At 40.7% G+C, this 20,000-nt stretch overlaps 1 long non-coding RNA gene across 1 annotated transcript; it reads left to right on the top strand.

Moving 5' to 3' along the window:
- Positions 1-4,087: 4,087 nt before the first annotated feature.
- Positions 4,088-7,150, top strand: LOC141017776 (uncharacterized). Its single transcript, XR_012180682.1, has 2 exons — positions 4,088-4,155; positions 5,321-7,150. It is a non-coding gene; the product is annotated as an uncharacterized lncRNA (long non-coding RNA).
- The last annotated feature ends 12,850 nt before the right edge of the window (positions 7,151-20,000 follow it).

Raw genomic sequence — 20,000 nt, 5'->3', positions numbered from 1 at the left:
AGTTAAATAATCTCTATTTTAACTATCAGACAATAACAAATATATTCAGAATCGTCTTTTTACAACATTTTAATGAAGCTTTGTGACGTTTATACTGACTGAATATTTAAATTGTGAAGTTTCATCATTTATTCTTTATTCAGATTGAGTCTCTGCAGTTTGTCAGAGATCAGCTGTGCTTCTCTGGCCTCAGCTCTGAAGTCCAACCCCTCCCATCTGAGAGAACTGGACCTGAGAGGAAACGAGCTGCAGGATTCAGGAGTGAAGCTTCTCTGTGCTGGACTGGAGAGTCCAAACTGTCGACTGGAGACTCTGGGGTCAGACACCATTTTTTACTTCTGTGCTCAGATTAATATGATGTGAAAGTTGTGTTGACACTAAACTGCAGACATCAGCTGATATTATACTGATCCACACTGAGTATCTTAATGCTGAAGTCTGTTTTCTTCTTCTGTGGTTTAGTCCATTGACTGTGGCAGAGCAATGTTGAGCTGCACATTTAAAACCTTCATATAACAACATGAATAATTCACCCTGAACATCCTCAACTATTGATTTTCATCTCAGATTACAAATCATGTTTTTTAAAATGATGAGAAAAATACATACGACAATGAAAAGTTAAATAATCTCTATTTTAACTATCAGACAATAACAAATATATTCAGAATCGTCTGTTTACAACATTTTAATGAAGCTTCGTGACGTTTATACTGACTGAATATTTAAATTGTGAAGTTTCATCATTTATTCTTTATTCAGATTGGACAGATGCAGTTTGTCAGGGATCAGCTGTGCTTCTCTGGCCTCAGCTCTGAAGTCCAACCCCTCCCATCTGAGACTGCTGGAGCTGAGTAACAACAAGCTGCAGGATTCAGGAGTGAAGCTTCTCTGTGCTGGACTGGAGAGTCCAAACTGTCGACTGGAGACTCTGAGGTCAGACACCATTTTTTACTTCTGTGCTCAGATGAATATGATGTGAAAGTTGTGTTGACACTAAACTGCAGACATCAGCTGATATTATACTGATCCACACTGAGTATCTTAATGCTGAAGTCTGTTTTCTTCTTCTGTGGTTTAGTCCATTGACTGTGGCAGAGCAATGTTGAGCTGCACATTTAAAACCTTCATATAACAACATGAATAATTCACCCTGAACATCCTCAACTATTGATTTTCATCTCAGATTACAAATCATGTTTTTAAAATGTTTTTTAAAATGATGAGAAAAATACATACGACAATGAAAAGTTAAATAATCTCTATTTTAACTATCAGACAATAACAAATATATTCAGAATCGTCTTTTTACAACATTTTAATGAAGCTTTGTGACGTTTATACTGACTGAATATTTAAATTGTGAAGTTTCATCATTTATTCTTTATTCAGATTGGAGAGCTGCAGTTTGTCAGAGATCAGCTGTGCTTCTCTGGCCTCAGCTCTGAAGTCCAACCCCTCCCATCTGAGACAGCTGGAGCTGAGAGGAAACGAGCTGCAGGATTCAGGAGTGAAGCTTCTCTCTGCTGGACTGGAGAGTCCAAACTGTCGACTGGAGACTCTGGAGTCAGTTCATGTGTTTCTGTGTATCTATAAAATGTCATTAATTTACATGTTTTGCTCTCTCTCTCTCTCTCTTGCTCGACCACACACTCTCCACACACAGCACACGTGTGGTTGTTTATCTCAACAAGGAAACTAGCTTTACTTGAGAAAGGCTGCAGGCAGCGAGACAGAAGACTGCTGAAAGGTAGAAAGTGAAATGTTACTTCAGAGCGTGGAGGACGAGACGACTCTGGCTGTTCCCACTGACCAATCAGTGGTCTGCAGTGTGTTAGCTCCACCTTTTAGCGTGGGATCAGTGCATCAGTGAAGCTAAACGTGTTCATAGCTGTTTCAGACAGCCAAAGGTGGAGCCAAGAGCTGCTGGAGGCTCAACAATGGGTTAAATATGGAGGGAACTTCTCACATGTTCTCTCCTGGAAGACATTGGTAGTGTTTCACTCAGTTCATATTTCAAAGTGACAGAAATAGTTGTGTAACAAATGAAAAAGAGCTGAGAGAGAAGTTGAAACCTGGGCTCTGTCTCACCTGCACTCAGCTCACCAATCACAGAGTGAGGAAGGTGTTAATGTTTGTTTGTCACTTTTGTAAAGTGACAGAAGTTGTTGGACACAGACCCCCTAATCTGACATCAGAAAGGTGTGGCCCCCCGCAGAGATTTAAACCTCTGAAAAGAAAGTGTTGAATCTCTGAAAAAAGGAGGTTGGATGATGTTGAAGTCACGTTGGACAAAAGACACATGAGTGTGATGTAATCTCTGATTCAACACACTGCACGTGTTGAATGTGTGAAACTCTGAAGACAAACTTTAATAACATGAAAATATTACACTGCTGATGAATTATAAGTGCGACACAATTATCTCACACATACTGTTGTTGTTCTCACATGTTTAAATCCATTTGAATATTTACTTTAAACCGGTTAATACTTTGAAAACATTATTCAAACTGTTTAAATCTTAGTTTTCATGTCATCAGCTCTGAAGGGGATTTGACCACATAGATTCTGTCCTGATTCACACTGAGCATCTTGTTCTGCTTCATATTTAAAACATATCTAATATAACATCAAACATTCAGCACTGTTTTATTCTCCATCAACCTCTTCATCATTGATTTGCACTTTTCCTTCTTGCTTCTGAAAGTAAAAACACAAACGTTGTGTTTTCTTCTGTCAGACAACAACAAACGTGTGTTTGTTCCAAACCTTTCTGATGATATGTGACGTCTGTACTGACTGAAACACTTCAGCTCAGGATGACTTTTATCTGAAAGCTCCTGTTGCTGAGAGAGTTGATCTTTGAGTCTCGTTCCCGACCCGTCAAATACTGATGCTTTGGGACGGCGGCCGACCCGACCTACAATCCCAAAGCGTCAGTATTTGACGAGTTGGAACGAGACTGAAAATTCAACTATCTTAATAACAGGAGCTTTAAATAGCAGAATCAAATGTTCCATCAGTTTCTGTGGGTTTTTATTTGGCTGCACAACATGAGTTTGTACAGATGGAGCCTCTGGTGGAGCTGCAGAGTTTAAGAGGTGACATCACTACGTCTTTATTGAAGCAGCAGCACGTTGTCATTAATATTAATGAGAGCTCTGTTTCACTTTGTGTGTTTGACAGTGTTGAACCTGCATCCTGTTGGGTTCAGGTGTTTGGAGCTTCATTTTCTAAACGTCTACATCCTGAACCTTCTTCAGCTCTGAACAGATTATTAAACACTGAATGATTTCAAGCAGGAACATTAAAGTCTTTTAAACTGACATCATTTATTCTTTATTCAGATTGAGGAGCTGCAGTTTGTCAGAGATCAGCTGTGCTTCTCTGGCCTCAGCTCTGAAGTCCAACCCCTCCCATCTGAGACAGCTGGAGCTGAGTTACAACAAGCTGCAGGATTCAGGAGTGAAGCTTCTCTCTGCTGGACTGGAGAGTCCAAACTGTCGACTGGAGACTCTGAGGTCAGACACCATTTTTTACTTCTGTGCTCAGATGAATATGATGTGAAAGTTGTGTTGACACTAAACTGCAGACATCAGCTGATATTATACTGATCCACACTGAGTATCTTAATGCTGAAGTCTGTTTTCTTCTTCTGTGGTTTAGTCCATTGACTGTGGCAGAGCAATGTTGAGCTGCACATTTAAAACCTTCATATAACAACATGAATAATTCACTCTGAACATCCTCAACTATTGATTTTCATCTCAGATTACAAATCATGTTTTTTAAAGTGTTTTTTAAAGTGATGAGAAAAATACATACTACAATGAAAAGTTAAATAATCTCTATTTTAACTATCAGACAATAACAGATATATTCAGAATCGTCTTTTTACAACATTTTAATGAAGCTTTGTGACGTTTATACTGACTGAATATTTAAATTGTGAAGTTTCATCATTTATTCTTTATTCAGATTGTGGAGCTGCAGTTTGTCAGAGATCAGCTGTGCTTCTCTGGCCTCAGCTCTGAAGTCCAACCCCTCCCATCTGAGACAGCTGGAGCTGAGAGGAAACGAGCTGCAGGATTCAGGAGTGAAGCTGCTGTCTGAACTTGTGGAGAGTCCAAACTGTCGACTGGAGACTCTGAGGTCAGTAGAGAGTTGGAGTCAGTCCATGCTGGTTTCAGCAGTATTGTAATAAACACAGTCAGTATCAGAGTAAAGATCCAGCATTTCCTGCTTTCCTCAGTGAAGCTGTGAGAGGAGAACGGTGACAGGCTTCAGGATTGGACAGAAAGAGATAGAGGGGGAACAGTCAGCCAATCAGAGGAGCCAGAAGCTTGTTGTGATCGTGTGTTTGAGTTGAAGTGAAGACGACTGTTGTTGTTGTGTTCATGTGTACAGGAAGTAAAGCTGGATCACAGCTGACAGCATCACAGGATGTGTAGAGACGGTGTCCTCATCCATCAAACTGTTGTAGCATCAAATCTCTGTTCTCTCATTTCAACACTGAACAACTGATCAGTCCATCTTTGTCACAGCTCTCAGGTCTACGGTGGCCCTGAAGGTCAAAACACAACAACATCCCACAAAACATCAAACTGTCACCAGAGACTCTGGTTCTGTCCAATAACAAACAAGAACGCCGTCCCACCTTTTCCATAATCTGAAGTGTGGTTGTGTTTTGACCTTCAGGGCCACCGTACAGATCGCTCTGACTGAAGCCTGCACATCACTGACTCTTATTTCAGAGAACCGCGGTTACATTTAGTAACCATGTGGTCTCCTCACAGACCAGAACCTCTGCTGAAGTCCAGTAACCACAGCTGGTGTTGACTGTTCAGTCTCTGTGTGAACATGTAGGAGCTTTAACATCAAATATTTATCTGTCCGTCTGTCTTTAGTTTTATCCAGATGTTTTTACAACAGACTCCATATTTACATGTTTGTAATATTTAAAGCAGATGAAATGTTCAGGTGTGACTGAGACTCTGGTTTTTAACAGCAGTGAATCATCATCAGAGTGTTTCTGCAGTGATGATGCGTTCAGGGACTCTGAGCAGTTTATTTCACTGTGTGCTTGAGTGAAACCTGCAGAGTAAACACACTTGATGTGTCTGCAGGTCTGTGAGCTTCACTCCAACACGTTAACGTGAGCTGAAAGGAAGCTGGCTACGCTACACAGCCGCTCCACTTGTGGTCTGAACAGGACTGAAGTCCTGCTGGTCTTTATATCACTGACTGACAGCTGATGGAGGGAGTCTCTGTAGACACTCATGTATAACTTCTGCTGTCTCTCTGCTTCTCTCATCAGGTGGGAATCGTGGTGGTCTCCGTCAGAGTGAGTGATGAGAAAGGTGGAGGTGTTGAGAGGATCAGCTGTGTCCTGATGATCCAGAGAGGTTGAAGCAGCACCATCAGCTGGTGGGTGGAGAGGCTCTGACTGGGCGGAGAGGAGAGCTTCATCCAGCAGTGACTGACGGACCAATCACAACACGTGGAGATGATGTCAGTGCTGCAGTGTGAACTGCTCTGAGATCAGCTCCACTGTCCAGTCCAGCATCGTCCCTGTTTCCTCTGGATGTTGTAGGGACACATGTCCCTCGCCTCTGCTTTTAATTGAGGCTTTGTCTTCTGAAAGGCAAACACTCCTCTACAGATATGAGCTCTCCTCTTCACCTGGCAGGGAGGACGTTGTTGTCTTTACAATAAAACCGTGGAATAGATGATTCCCAGGAGACCATCTGTCCTTATTTACAGCTCTACACACCATTTGTCCTCTTTCCCCCTCAAGACAGAAACACTCCTTTCCTTCAGGTCCATCGAGGTTCATCATCAAATGAATCCACTCTCCAGACATCAGGAGGAACAGACAATCTTGTGTTATAGTTTCATGTCTTTGCAGTTGTGTTAGATTAACAAAGTGCTGACAATTGTTCTCTGCTGATCTAATTAAAACACACACACACATTCCCACAGTGAAGGTCTGGTGACGCCCACCTTCTTGGAGTAATCTTGGTTGACAGCTTAATAATTTATAGTTGTGTTGTTCTTATCTTTTGCGCTCCACTGTGAAGTTCTCTACACTTCTCCAGATTTCAACACGGTTCTGAACAGCTATTAAACCAGAACCTCATCTTCTGAATTTTAACAGATTATGAAACAGGCAGAAAAGTTATTCAAACTGATTTTTCTTACACTTCCCTACGATTAAGACTGAGTGAGATGAATGTAATGTGTAAAAACGCCCTGTGGTGAGTCCTGGTATGATCGGGACAAACTGTTCAATCATCTCGTTAATACGTTTGGATTATTACCAGTGAATGTCTCTGATGTGCCCTGTTTAACAAGTATCAAGCTGGAACTAAAAGAAATATGAGTGGTGACTTCTACTGTATAATCAAGTGTGTTTAGATGTTCTGATCCAGTTTTAATTCCTTTGTGAATGTTAAAGTGGTTTTAATAATGACATATGATTTGGTGTTGGACAAAGTCCACATATGAAGCCGTGGTGACATTCTGGGGAAGGTGAAGCGGTTTAGCAACGTTTCAAACTCTAGTTTAGTTTGAGTCCGTTCCTGTGAAGTTTCCCACTTGTTATCTCCTCTGAGACAAACAGCGGCCGCCCTGCCCCCAGGCCCGCCGCCACTCGAGACTACAAAACAGAGACATCACTTCTCTGCTCGCTCCAAACTTTAACTCTCTTCTCTCTCCAAACTCTTCTCTTCTTTAATGTTTCCGCTCTTTACTTTGAGACTCGCTTCAAGACAGCGATCTCTGCACAAAGTGCTCACGTGTTCATTTTTCTCACTTTTATATTTATGGCTGTATTGATTCATCTCTTAAGTACTTCAACTTACATTAAGTTTCTACCAGAACCAAGTTCTGCTTTAATTAAGAGGAAGTGAACTTAATTGCAGCTTTTAGCTGAACAGAGATTCAGTCACTTTTGTTCCTATTAAAATGACTCTGGTCATATTTAAATGCTGTCACCCAACTAACCCGTGATCTCACCACCTGCACATGTTCATATACCCGCATTACTTTACCGGGTCCACATTTCCACTTACCTGTTGTTGTTCCTTTAAATCGCCATTTCATTCATTTACCTGAATTATCTAGTTAATAAACATATTTAACCGTATGTCGTCGTCTGTGCAGGTTTGTTTTTAATGTGGAGAACCGATGGAAACTGTGTAGAAGTCACTACTTCAGTTATGAGATTGAATGAATTGATCTGAAATTGATTAGAATTGATACAAATTAACCTGGAATGTGATTAATTTCATCGGGATTATTCAAATGGATGAAACAGCGGAGGTGGTGCCCCATTAACGAGTGTTTTATTAATGGCCAGTGATTAATAAATGACATGTATTATCAGTGTCTCTCCTACAATGTGACAGAGTGTCATCAGTGTCTCTGGACTGCTCTGCTGCATCTGCCAAGCAGCCGTCACGTCAGGAGCAGACACAATAATGAGTTAATTACTCGTTAACTTAGTTACAGAGTGAGTAAACGTACTTAGTTACAGAGTGAGTAAACGTACTTAGTTACAGAGTGAGTAAATGTACTTAGTTACAGAGTGAGTAAATGTACTTAGTTACAGTGTGAGTAAACGTACTTAGTTACAGAGTGAGTAAACGTACTTAGTTACAGAGTGAGTAAACGTACTTAGTTACAGAGTGAGTAAATGTACTTAGTTACAGAGTAACTAAATGTACTTAGTTACAGAGTGAGTAAATGTACTTAGTTACAGAGTAACTAAACGTACTTAGTTACAGAGTGAGTAAACGTACTTAGTTACAGAGTGAGTAAACGTACTTAGTTACAGAGTGAGTAAACGTACTTAGTTACAGAGTAACTAAACGTACTTAGTTACAGAGTGAGTAAATGTACTTAGTTACAGAGTGAGTAAACGTACTTAGTTACAGAGTGAGTAAATGTACTTAGTTACAGAGTAACTAAACGTACTTAGTTACAGAGTGAGTAAACGTACTTAGTTACAGAGTGAGTAAATGTACTTAGTTACAGAGTGAGTAAACGTGAGTAAACGTACTTAGTTACAGAGTGAGTAAATGTACTTAGTTACAGAGTAACTAAACGTACTTAGTTACAGAGTGAGTAAATGTACTTAGTTACAGAGTGAGTAAACGTACTTAGTTACAGTGTGAGTAAACGTACTTAGTTACAGAGTAAGTAAATGTACTTAGTTACAGAGTGAGTAAATGTACTTAGTTACAGAGTGAGTAAACGTACTTAGTTACAGAGTAAGTAAACGTACTTAGTTACAGAGTAAGTAAACGTACTTAGTTACAGAGTGAGTAAATGTACTTAGTTACAGAGTGAGTAAATGTACTTAGTTACAGAGTGAGTAAATGTACTTAGTTACAGAGTGAGTAAACGTACTTAGTTACAGAGTGAGTAAATGTACTTAGTTACAGGATGTTCACTTTCACAGTACTCTGATGTTGTGAAACTTAAAGTACTTGTAATTGGTTGCGGGGCGGAATGAGCGCCCGCAAAAACCCAAACCGTGCGGTGTCTGCGTCGCTCGGATACACGTCACACATGTAATGTTGCGCGTGGGGAGTGGGCGGCTGGGCGGAGCCAAGATGGCGGTGCTGCAGGAAGCTGGTGCAAAGTTTCTCCGTCAAACAATTTGAGGTTTTGTGAATAGGCAGACAGAATATGTGGTAATTTTAACGTTTTACTGATAAAAAGGTGACTTTAACACATTAATATTTTGGTACCAAGACTAATGTTCCGTGGAAAAAAGATAAAGTTTGGAAAAACCGAGACGGTAAAAGTTTGAGCGCGAGCTGGCTGACGCACCAACGGACGTTAACGTCAGAGGAAGAAAGAAGATGAGTCCCGATGCTAATAGAGCTAACTGAGTGACTTATCTGCTCCACTATGACGGGAGCGACTCTGAAAAGTCAGTAGAAGTGAACACACCATGGGAGGAATGCAGAGAAACTACGCCTGAAGATAATGTGGACACTTTCGGCCCAGTCAGACGCTCAACATGTCAACAAACGGAAGAAACGGGACTGACGGTGACGGTGACGGTGCAAATGTCAGCGCGGACATTTTGGCGGCTGTCAAAGAGCCTCTCACACAAACATGACGAGACCAGACTAAGATTTCAGTGACTGGACTCACGACAGAAACAACGTGTCAACATATTGAAAAACTCTCCTCTACAGTTGAGCGACTTGTGGTGGATATTAATCATCACAAAGACATTTAGAAACAGACGGAGTCAGAAACGGAACCGCTGAGAAAAGAACCGGATTCTGAGGCAGGAGCTGCCGAAAACAAGCGCTGCAGTTACAGATGGACACTGAAACTACACGGAGTGAGAGAGGAGATGAACGAGGACGCAGAGCAGTGGTGATCGACATCCTTGGAAAAGTTGCCCCGGGACTTCATGAATATCTACAGGAAGGGGTCGACATTGTGCATCGCCTTGGTCCGAAGAGAAAGGACGGATCCCACCGGTCACTCATCGTCCTGTTGGCGCTGCGCCGTGTCCGTGATGCGGCTTGGAAAAGTGCCAAAGGCCGCAAGTTTCTGCGGAGCAACAAGCTGCGTCTCACCGAGGCACTTTCCCCGGAGGGTCGAGAGGCCGGAGAGAAACTCAGAAGCCAGGAAGGAAGGTAAAAAGGCGCCTTCCCAGGTCCTCATGCTCTGATAGAGGGGAAGAAGATTAAAGCCTTTTCCTCAGACTGATGAAGAGGAGAATCAGACAGTTGGATAAGTTGGCAAGCGTCCTGCACACTGCAGGTCTCCAGGGAGGTTATACAACACATCACAACACAAAACTGGACTTATTGGCTATGAACTGTTGTGTTTCGGTGATGACTGATGGAGAAAGCTGTTTCCAAACATCTCACGTCTCCAGGGAGGTTGTAACTCAGCAAAGACTCATTGACTAAGAACTGTTGACTTCTGGAGGTGACAGATGAAGATTGTTATCTTTCCAAACTGTCTCTGTCAAGAGGCACAAAACACCAGCAGCTACATTGTTGGAGTTAATCTCACACCTTTATACAATTTTATACAAGTATTATTTGTTGGTATGGGAGATAAATGGGTCTAAAACATATGATCAGACTTTGTTCTTTGTTCCTCATATTAACTCACGGTTTGCTAATAATCTGCAGTGTTGCTTAACTGTTAGAGCAAGATTATTTTTGAGCAGCAAAATATGTTCATCATATTTAGTTTATATAATTCACAATTAAAAACAGACAAAAGGAAAATGTGTTCTGTTTGAACAACAATATCTGGGTTTAACCCAACATGTTTGATAGTTATTGATTAATTCAATTTAAACTAACCTGTTTATGGTACCAACACTATATTTTTCTATAGTCACAACTGTTTTGACTGTCTGTCACTTCCTCGTTTAAGGAAGCTAAAACACACCTCAAAGTTCTTGTTATCTATTTGTGAGAGCTACTTCATTATTATTATTATTATTATTATTTCCTTTTCTTTTATTCTTGATGGATTTTGAGTTTGATTCGCTAACGGTTATGTCATTGAATGTCAGAGGTTACGTGATTTATTGGAAAGAAAAGCCACTTTTCTGTTGTGTAAAAATAGTGAGGCTGATTTAATATTTTTACAAGAAACACATTCAAGTGAGTCCGATGTGAAGTTCTGGAAAGGGCAGTGGGGAAATAAGATTTATTGTCGTCATGGTACTGATCGTTCTGCAGGAGTCTCAATTTGTTTACATAAATTCAAAGGGGAGATCTTAGAGGTGGTGTCTTCACATGATGGTAGATGGATTTTCATAATTCTCAAGCATGATCATTCAAATTTTATAGTGTGTAATATTTATGGGCATAATTCTCACTCATCCAACAAGGTACTTTTTAGTCAGATTACCTCAAAAATAAATGAGCTATTACACAAATATCCTAACTCTTCCCTAATTTTAGGGGGCGACTTTAACGAGTGTCCTGATAATGCGATGGATAGATTCCCCCCAACACTGTGTCAGTCTCTGCTGAACAACAATATTATTTCAAAACTTTGCTCAGATCTCTCCCTGACCGACACATGGCGTTTCTTTAACCCAGACATGCAGGATTTTACATGGTCTAAGAATAACCTCTCATCTAGATCCAGGACTGATTAGTTTTTAATTTCTTCCTCTGCACTTCAGTATGTGAAAGAGGTCTCCCGTTCTTTTGCTCCATTGTCAGATCATAAGAAAATCACTCTGAAATCAGGGGGCTCACAGAATACGACTAAATTACGAGGATACTGGAAATGTAATAATACTCTACTTAAAGACAGTTCCTTTAATGATAGTATAAAAAATCTAGCCAAGGAAATTTTTAATGAAATTGTGGACAATGAATATACACAACAATGGGAGCACTTCAAGTTTATGACAAGAAGTATTGCTGTAAAGAGAGGTAAAGAGTTAAAAGCCCTAAAAAATAAAACAGAAGCTGAATTACTGAGCAGAATTGGTTTCCTCTTATCTAAACCCAACTTGTCTTCTGAAGAGGAGCTAGAAGTGAAGAGATACAGTTAAAATAGATCAGATTCATACTGAGTTAGCCAAAGGTGCATTTGTGAGATCTAGAGCCAAGTGGCTGGAAGAGGGGAAACAAACTCCAGCTATTTTTTGCTTTGGAGAAAAGAAATGGTCAAAGAAAGTCACTAAGTCTGATTAATATTAATGGTAGTAAATGTACTGAGCAAAAATTAACATCAAATTCAGTTTTTTCCTTTTATAGCAACTTATACAAATCAGAATTCAACAACCCCTCTTGTGAAATGTTTATTGGTAAGATTAAAAAACACACAGTCACAATTGACGAGGACTTGAAAAAACCTTGTGATTCTGATCTGAGCAGAGAGGAAATCAAAACTGCACTTTTCTCAGTGAAAAAGGGTGAATCCCCAGGTGGAGATGGGCTTTCAGTTGAATGTTACATTCATGTGTGGGATCTCATTCAGGAGCCTTTATTCTGTATGTACTGTGAATGTGTTGGTCAGGGTGAGATGATTACAACTATGAAACGAGGCGTTATATCTCCAGATAAAGACGACCTATTGATAGAAAACTGCCGACCTGTCACTCTCCTTACTATTGATTACAAGATTCTGGCATCAGTTTATGCAACTAGATTAAAAATGGGTCTTCCTCATATTGTTGCTGAAACACAATCAGGGTTCATTAAAGACAGACACATAAGTAATAACATCAGACTTATTTTGATTTATTAGACTATGCAGATTCGGTCCACTCAGAAGCATTCATTCTCTTTTTGGACTTTTATAAAGCTTTGGACACCATTGAACATAAGTTTCTTACAGAATGTCTTCAATTGTTTGGCTTTGGAAATCAATTTATAGATACTGTTGAAATGTTTTATAAAGGAATTAATAGCTCAGTGATTATTAACCACAACACCTCTAATAGATTTGATATAAATCGAGGTGTTAGGCAACGATGCCCGATTTCACCTTTGTTATTTATCTTAGTTGTTGAATTATTGTCATTAAATATAGTACATGACACAGATTTCAAAGGCATCTCTATATTCAATAGAGAAATAAGAATTTCTCAGCTGGCGGATGATACAACCCTTTTCCTGAAAGACAAAGAACAGTTGGTCAAAGCTATTGATCTAGTTAAACAGTTTTCATCAGCATCAGGCCTGAAACTTCATGGATCTAAATGTGAACTATTGCCCATACACAACTGTGACGATGCTTTCATAGATAATATCCCAGTAAAAACCTCAGTCAAGTATTTGGGCATTCATATAACAAAAATGTAATAGCGAGGCAACACCTGAACTTCTCTGGAAGAATGAAAAAAACTAGAGATATCTTTAACCTTTGGCTTCAGAGAGACGTGACATCATACGTCAGGGTCCTTTTGTCAAAAGCTGAAGGCGTCTCTCATTTTGTTTATCCATCTCTTTCTGTTTGTCAATGATGCCACTGCTGAGGAAATTAACAAGCTTTTTCTGGACTTTGTCTGGAGGAATAAAACACACAAGCTTAAAAATGCAGTTCTATCTAACAGCAGAGCGGAAGGCGGCTTGAAGTGCTTAATCTCATTGATATTATAAATACTTTTAAAATCAATTGGTTAAAAAGATGTTTGACACATCAAAATTCATTGTGGTTCTTCATCCCCAATCATATTTTTGAAAAAATTGGTGGGCTTGCTTTCGTTTTAACCTGCAACTACTCACCTGACAAGCTTCCAGTCACGCTGTCCGAATTTCATCAGCAATCACTTCTTTCTGGGAAAATATGTTTCAATCACAATTTGTCTCCTCACAAAACTCTGTTATGGAATAACGAGTGTATTACTATTAGGAATAAGTCTCTTTTTTATTCCAGATGGTTTGAGAGAAGTATAAATAATATTTTGTCTGTTTTGGATGAACATGGTCTTGTCCTCTCCTGTGAGAGTTTTTTATCGCCTCATAATTTTCCTTTACCTTTCAAAGAATACAACTCTGTGATAAGAGCAGTCCCCTCTGGCTCACTTAGTTTAATGAGAAGTCACCGATCTTTCTGTGGAGAAAATAGACCAGAGAGCAAATCTGTTTTACTTTTGAATGGTATCAACATACAAGACAAGAAATGTAACAATAAACATATAAGGAGAGTTTTTCAAGATAAAAAGAGGTTTTCTCCACGAGGAAAATGTTACTGGTGCTCTCATTTAGAGGACATAGACTGGGAAAGCCTGGCTTTACCTCACAAATACTGTATTCATAACAAAGGAAAAGAAACTCATTTCAAAATTCTTCACAAAATATATCCCGTTAACTCCTTCATTTCAAAATTCGTGGATGTGGACAGCTCCTGTGTTTTTTGTGGGCAAACTGATGAAACTTTAAACCATCTGTTGTTTGAATGTAATGTCACAATGCAATTTTGGTCGGACTTGTGTTCTTATATCTTCCCCAATGTCGACATGTCATACTGCTTTTCCCTTAAAGATGTTATATGTTATTATGAACATGAGAAGAACAAGTCTCTTCAGTATTTAGTTAATTTTTTCATTTTATTTGGTAAATATTTTATTCATAAGCAAAAATGTTCAGCCTCCAAACCAACCTTTCCTCATTTTTTAATTGAATTCAATTCACTTTATAAATCCCAGCCTGAGTTAAAAATAAAAAGAATACAACATTTTTAGACAACTATGAAAAGATATTTGACGTTCTCCCTGGCATTTAATGACATTTATGATAACAGAGATTAGTACATGCATATATGTGTTGACATGACAATATAGTATTTATTTACTTATTTATTTATTTATTTTATTTGTTTAAATTTTATTTTATATGAGATCCTTGCTGTATTTATTTATTCTATTTATTGACCTTTGAATGTGAAACAGCTCTCATGTGTTGTGTTAGTGTTTGACACTTTGTATAAATTGAATACTTAAATAAAGAGAGAAAAAAAAAAGACCCTCTGAGGTGCGCAGCCAATGGCCACACGTCACGTGACTCAGCACCACAAGTCAGAAACACGTCCTTGTTTCTGCTTTTTTATTTTGTTAATATTTATTATTTTCACGACAGAGTTTTTCTATTAAGCGCTGGTGTTGTTGAGTGTTGCTGTCTGTTGCTGACTTGCTGTTGTGTATCAGCCCAAACATGAGAGCTGTGTGGTCCAACCTCAGGTTCGGGTCGGGCTTCATCAGTATCCCCGGTATGATGGTTACAGCCTGGAGGAAATATGAGTCAATATCATGGGACTGCTTATTAGGAGCTGTGCTCTCGGACTGTATGATACATCGCGTATATGAGTGCGTGCGTGCGTGCATGTGTTGTGTGGACGTGTGTCCAGAGGCTGTTTGATTTGGACTTAGTTATATAGTGTGAGACCTTTCTGGTGCCGCTGCCTTTCACTGAAGCAACTTGAGGCTTTCAGCTGCACCGGGACTTTTATTTTCTCTGTGACTTCTGTTCTCTGTTACTGTGAACAGTCATTTGTGCTGGATTTCTGTTGATCACTGTGATAGTTGGGCGACTCGGACCAACTCAGGGCAGAGTGGTCCCGGGTTCTGGGAGCTAATGGGAAGAAAAGGTGTTTGTTCCTATGCAGCTGTTTCACCGCTGGATCGGGGGCCGACTCAGGGCCCAGTGGAGCCCAGTGGAGACACGGGGTCTCTTCAGGTTGTCACCGCTGGTTGGCTGCTTTTTCACAATCTGTAGCGCAAACAACCTGAATTCACGGTGGCGACCGGGTCTTAAGGACAAATATAAAGTGACAAGTAGAACAATGGGAGGTAAATCCAGCAAAAACCAGGAGGCTGGCGCAGGAAACCTATTGTATTTTAGCCGACTTTCCTATTTCCTAACTTGTTTTAATGTATTTAAAATGCTTTTGCTGCAGCTGTGTGCGCCTGTAAAGCACTTTGAGTTGCCTTGTGTCTGAATTGTCTGTACAAATAAACTCGCCTTAGTTGTCTTTGTTTATCAGGTGATATTGTAGGCTGCACATAAAACATATGTGCCAATGAGGCAGCTGATATTCTCCATGACAAGACTTTTTATGTTGAGCTGTAACCTTGGCACCACTTATTATGTAAAACCTTTATTCTCTTCTATAAGTGTGTGACTGTATTTACCAGCCCAAACATAAAAGTTACTGTATATTCAACCTTAGATTGTGCAATAGGTCCCATATGTGGACTGTGTGTGTGTGTGTGTGTGTGTGTGTGTGTGTGTGTGTGTGTGTGTGTGTGTGTGTGTGCGTGTGTGTGTGTGTGTGTCACAGTCCGGCCGAGGCAGCGACGATGCAACTGTCATCTGATATAACAGTTATAACACCAACACACACACCTTCACTTTGAATGTGCACGTCACCATGTGCACGTTTTTAATTGACAACAACTGAAAGGCACAAGAGTTCAGGTGCAAACAAACAGATACACAAATGTAAGCAAAACAAACCCAAGACAGAAATAACAGGAACACAGTGAGCAGACAAACAGCTTTCACAGTAACACTGACATGTTTTGCACTTTGTTTAGTTCCACACAGAAATTCACTGCTTAAATCTGAAAATCCCCAAATTTCTGTTCATGAACAAAGAATTTCTAACAAACAAACTTGACAGGAAAATGTGCAGTCCTGCAAAAAATATGAAATAAAACTACAGATCTAACGCATCATATATTAAGAGTTCATTTGCAAAGAACAAATAAAAGCCTTCCTTAAAACTAATGAACAGCTGTTTGATGCACACACGTGATTTAGGATCAATACAATCTAAGATATTTATAATGCTTAAACATAACTTCATAATGTGTTGTTAATAAAAAGATGCATAATCTAATAAGATCAGAAACTAACGAGAAGAAGTCTCGTTTGTTTGTGTAAATAAATGTCTGAACACGTGTTGAATGCGTTTGGTCAACTCTCATTTCAAACAAGGGAAACTAGTTCAGCTGCCCGAGTCATGGTGCTGAGTGAATATGCAGAAAAATAGTAATAATACCTATTGTAGTAATAATAATGATAATAATAATGATGATAATAATACAAACTATATATATATATAGTGCATATTGATAAAAGTAGCCTACTGCAACTTTACTTTTTTTTACCATGTAATGTTATTTTATACAATATCATATTTTATAATGTTGTCATGGAGTTTATCACTTCACTGCTAAAAGAGAAGAAAGCACATTCACTGCCAGTTGCAGTTTCTTATCTTGATTTGGAGACTTTTTAATTATTTGTCTCCATGATTGTTAATTTTATTACTGAGATGATCAGAAATCACTGTGTAAAAACCACGTTGGTGCTTTTTATTCCAACAGACGTCACATTTACGTGTCAGGATCTGGTTATTATAGACACAGATTGAATATTTAACCGTCATGTATCATCACAGTAGCAGCGTCACACAGCAGCAGAGCGAGCCAGAGAGAATAAATCCAGTTTAAAAGGCTCCAGGTGTGTTTGTGCGGATATCGCGTGGCTGCACCACCACGGAAAGGACACTGCTGTGTTACTATTGGTCCAGGCTCACACACAAAGAGACAGAAGGAAAGAAAGAAGAGGCTCAGAGAGGAACACATGTCAAAGTAGCTTGTAGGAGGAGACTGTGAGACCCGGCTGAGGTGCATGAATACAGAAGTGAGGCTCGTCCTGCTGCCAGAACATTAACGGGTCCACTGAGCAGTAAACCCAGACCACAGACTGCATTTAGTGTGTCTGCAACTAAACAGGAGGATTCAGGGTCTAATCAGTGTGTAGATGACAGAAGCTGCAGCTGCTGGGTGATGAAGCTGACTCTGGTCATGTTCCTGTGTTTTTATCATTCACTGAAACCATCAGCGCTGAGTGAGTTTCATTGTTGTCTGATTCATCTTCTCTGTCACTTTGCTTCTGAATGACGCCTGTTTACTGTGACTGAAGGAGGCTCTGTGCATTAACACTGTGCAGCCTGTCAGCACTTCACTGTTGCTGACTTTATTTAAGTTGCTCTCAGTGAACACAGAGAATCTACAGTTTCCCGGTCTCATGCTGTCACACCTTGTTGTAAACCAGCCGTGTGTGTAATGTGGATGTACTGTGCTGAGGACTTGAAGACTCCAGGACCAACTGCTGCCAGCTCGAAGACAGGGAGTCCAGTATCGACGCCATTAGTCACGCAGCAACGTTACAGTCCTGTTATCTGACAGCACCCGGGGCATCTCTGTCGCAACCTGTACACTTTGTGGAAACAAATGTTTTTCATTGCACACTTGCTGTTTGCTGCAGGTGATCTTGTGCAGCTTGACAACTATCTTTATTCCTTTTATCTCTTTAGAGAGAGAGAGAGAGGTTCAGAGAGAGGCACCTCATGGGACACAACACCCACAGAGAAACTCAACCTTCAGTTCTGCAAGGAAATCCTCAAGGTCCACAGAAACGGTCCAAACCATGCATGTAGAGCAGAGCTGGGACACTTCCCTCTCTCTCTACACATGATCCAAAGGTCAGTTAAGTTCCAGGTTCACTCAGCACAAGCTGATCTTGCTTCCTGTCACCACAGAGCCTCTCTCAGTAACAGCCTCTGTCCAGAGACAGACCCTCTGAGAAACACCAGAGACACAGAGGCACCTGGCTGCAGGCTCCTCTGTCAGGACACCTCCTCTGTCAGGACACCTCCACTGTCAGGACACCTCCTCTGTCAGGACACCTCCACTGTCAGGACACCTCCTCTGTCAGGACACTTCCTCTGTCAGGACACCTCCTCTGTCAGGACACCTCCACTGTCAGGACACCTCCTCTGTCAGGACACCTCCACTGTCAGGACACCTCCACTGTCAGGACACCTCCACTGTCAGGACACCTCCTCTGTCAGGACACCTCCACTGTCAGGACACCTCCTCTGTCAGGACACTTCCTCTGTCAGGACACCTCCTCTGTCAGGACACCTCCACTGTCAGGACACCTCCTCTGTCAGGACACCTCCACTGTCAGGACACCTCCTCTGTCAGGACACTTCCTCTGTCAGGACACCTCCTCTGTCAGGACACCTCCACTGTCAGGACACCTCCTCTGTCAGGACACCTCCTCTGTCAGGACACCTCCACTGTCAGGACACCTCCTCTGTCAGGACACCTCCACTGTCAGGACACCTCCACTGTCAGGACACCTCCACTGTCAGGACACCTCCACTGTCAGGACGGGAAGTGAGGACATTTAAATCTGGATGTCACCTGCCTTTTCATTCAGAGAGACCAGCGAGTGAGCCTGTGTCGCGAGTAGCGGTGAGTAGCTGATTTTTATTATCCACAGAAAGTAAATGCATGGTTTCTTGTGTTCTTCGTCAACATAGGTGCCGTAAAATAATAACGTTATAGAAGTTATTAATGATGCAAATGACCGGATGTTACATGTGGGCTTGGGTTGTTGTTTTGAAGCAAAGTTAGAGAACGTCAAAGTTGACTTTCACCAGTGGAGGTTAGCATCAACAGCGTCAGTTATCAGGGATTATTAACTGTATAGTGCAAAACCTAAAGTAACTGTTCGCATTTGTTTGTATGTAACGTTATAAAACATTTTAGTAAACTCTCCTTGCATCAGCTGGGCATCGTCACAAAGCTGAAAACGTGTCTTTCTGAACTCACAGACGTGATATGTGAGACAGCCGAGCTGCCAACACGATGCAACACACCACCATGTTTTGCCAGAGGTCGACTGGCTAATTAGTGATGTCACCTGTTTAAGTGCACGAGTGGAATCAAAATGTGGCACATTTGTACTTTTTTATTTGTCCACCTCTGTTGTAAACTACAGTATATAAACAAAACGAATAGTAAGTGAAATTACTGAGAAGTAGCTTCTGCACCATCACTACTTTTATTTTTGATACTGAGGAAGGAAATACACATTTAGAGCGACGTCTGAGAAGAGAAGGGCCTCTGACCTCCAGACTGACTGATGGGATCTTTTCTCTTTCTTTTTGGAGCTTGTGTTTTGAATATTACACCTGATCCTTTTGCTTATCTGTATATTTTCAGGAAGAAGAGCAGCAGGCTGAGGTCTCAGTCAGACCTAAGCTTTTTCACAGCATCTATTGCTCAGACACTGTCGGTGCAGCAGCTGTGGTGCAGACATCTTTCTTTCTGTCTTTTCCATAGGACTCGGTTGAAGATCTCATTCTTCACGATTGCAGACGTGCAGCAGAGCGGGTTGAGGCCAACAGACAACTGTTGTCTGCCAAAGTGGACCTGCCTGATGTTCTGTGCTTGGGGAGGAGAAACAGGCTGAGGGTGTGGAGAGAAGAGGATGAGCATGAAAAGGAAACAATCCTGGAGCCCTTCAAGTTCACGTTTTACAACACTGAGGACATGTGGAAATTCTGCGGAGAAATAATGGACAGAAGAAATGATTTGGCCTGTTGTGAATGTCACACAGATGAGTGAGTTTGTGTTCAAGAATAAAGGGCTACAGAACATTTAATCATGTTGTGACTTG

Source organism: Pagrus major, chromosome 1 (genome assembly GCF_040436345.1).
Source record: "Pagrus major chromosome 1, Pma_NU_1.0".
Lineage (NCBI taxonomy): Eukaryota > Metazoa > Chordata > Actinopteri > Spariformes > Sparidae > Pagrus > Pagrus major.
Note: the sequence above shows the minus strand (reverse complement) of the source record. Positions and strands in the feature narration are given on the sequence as shown.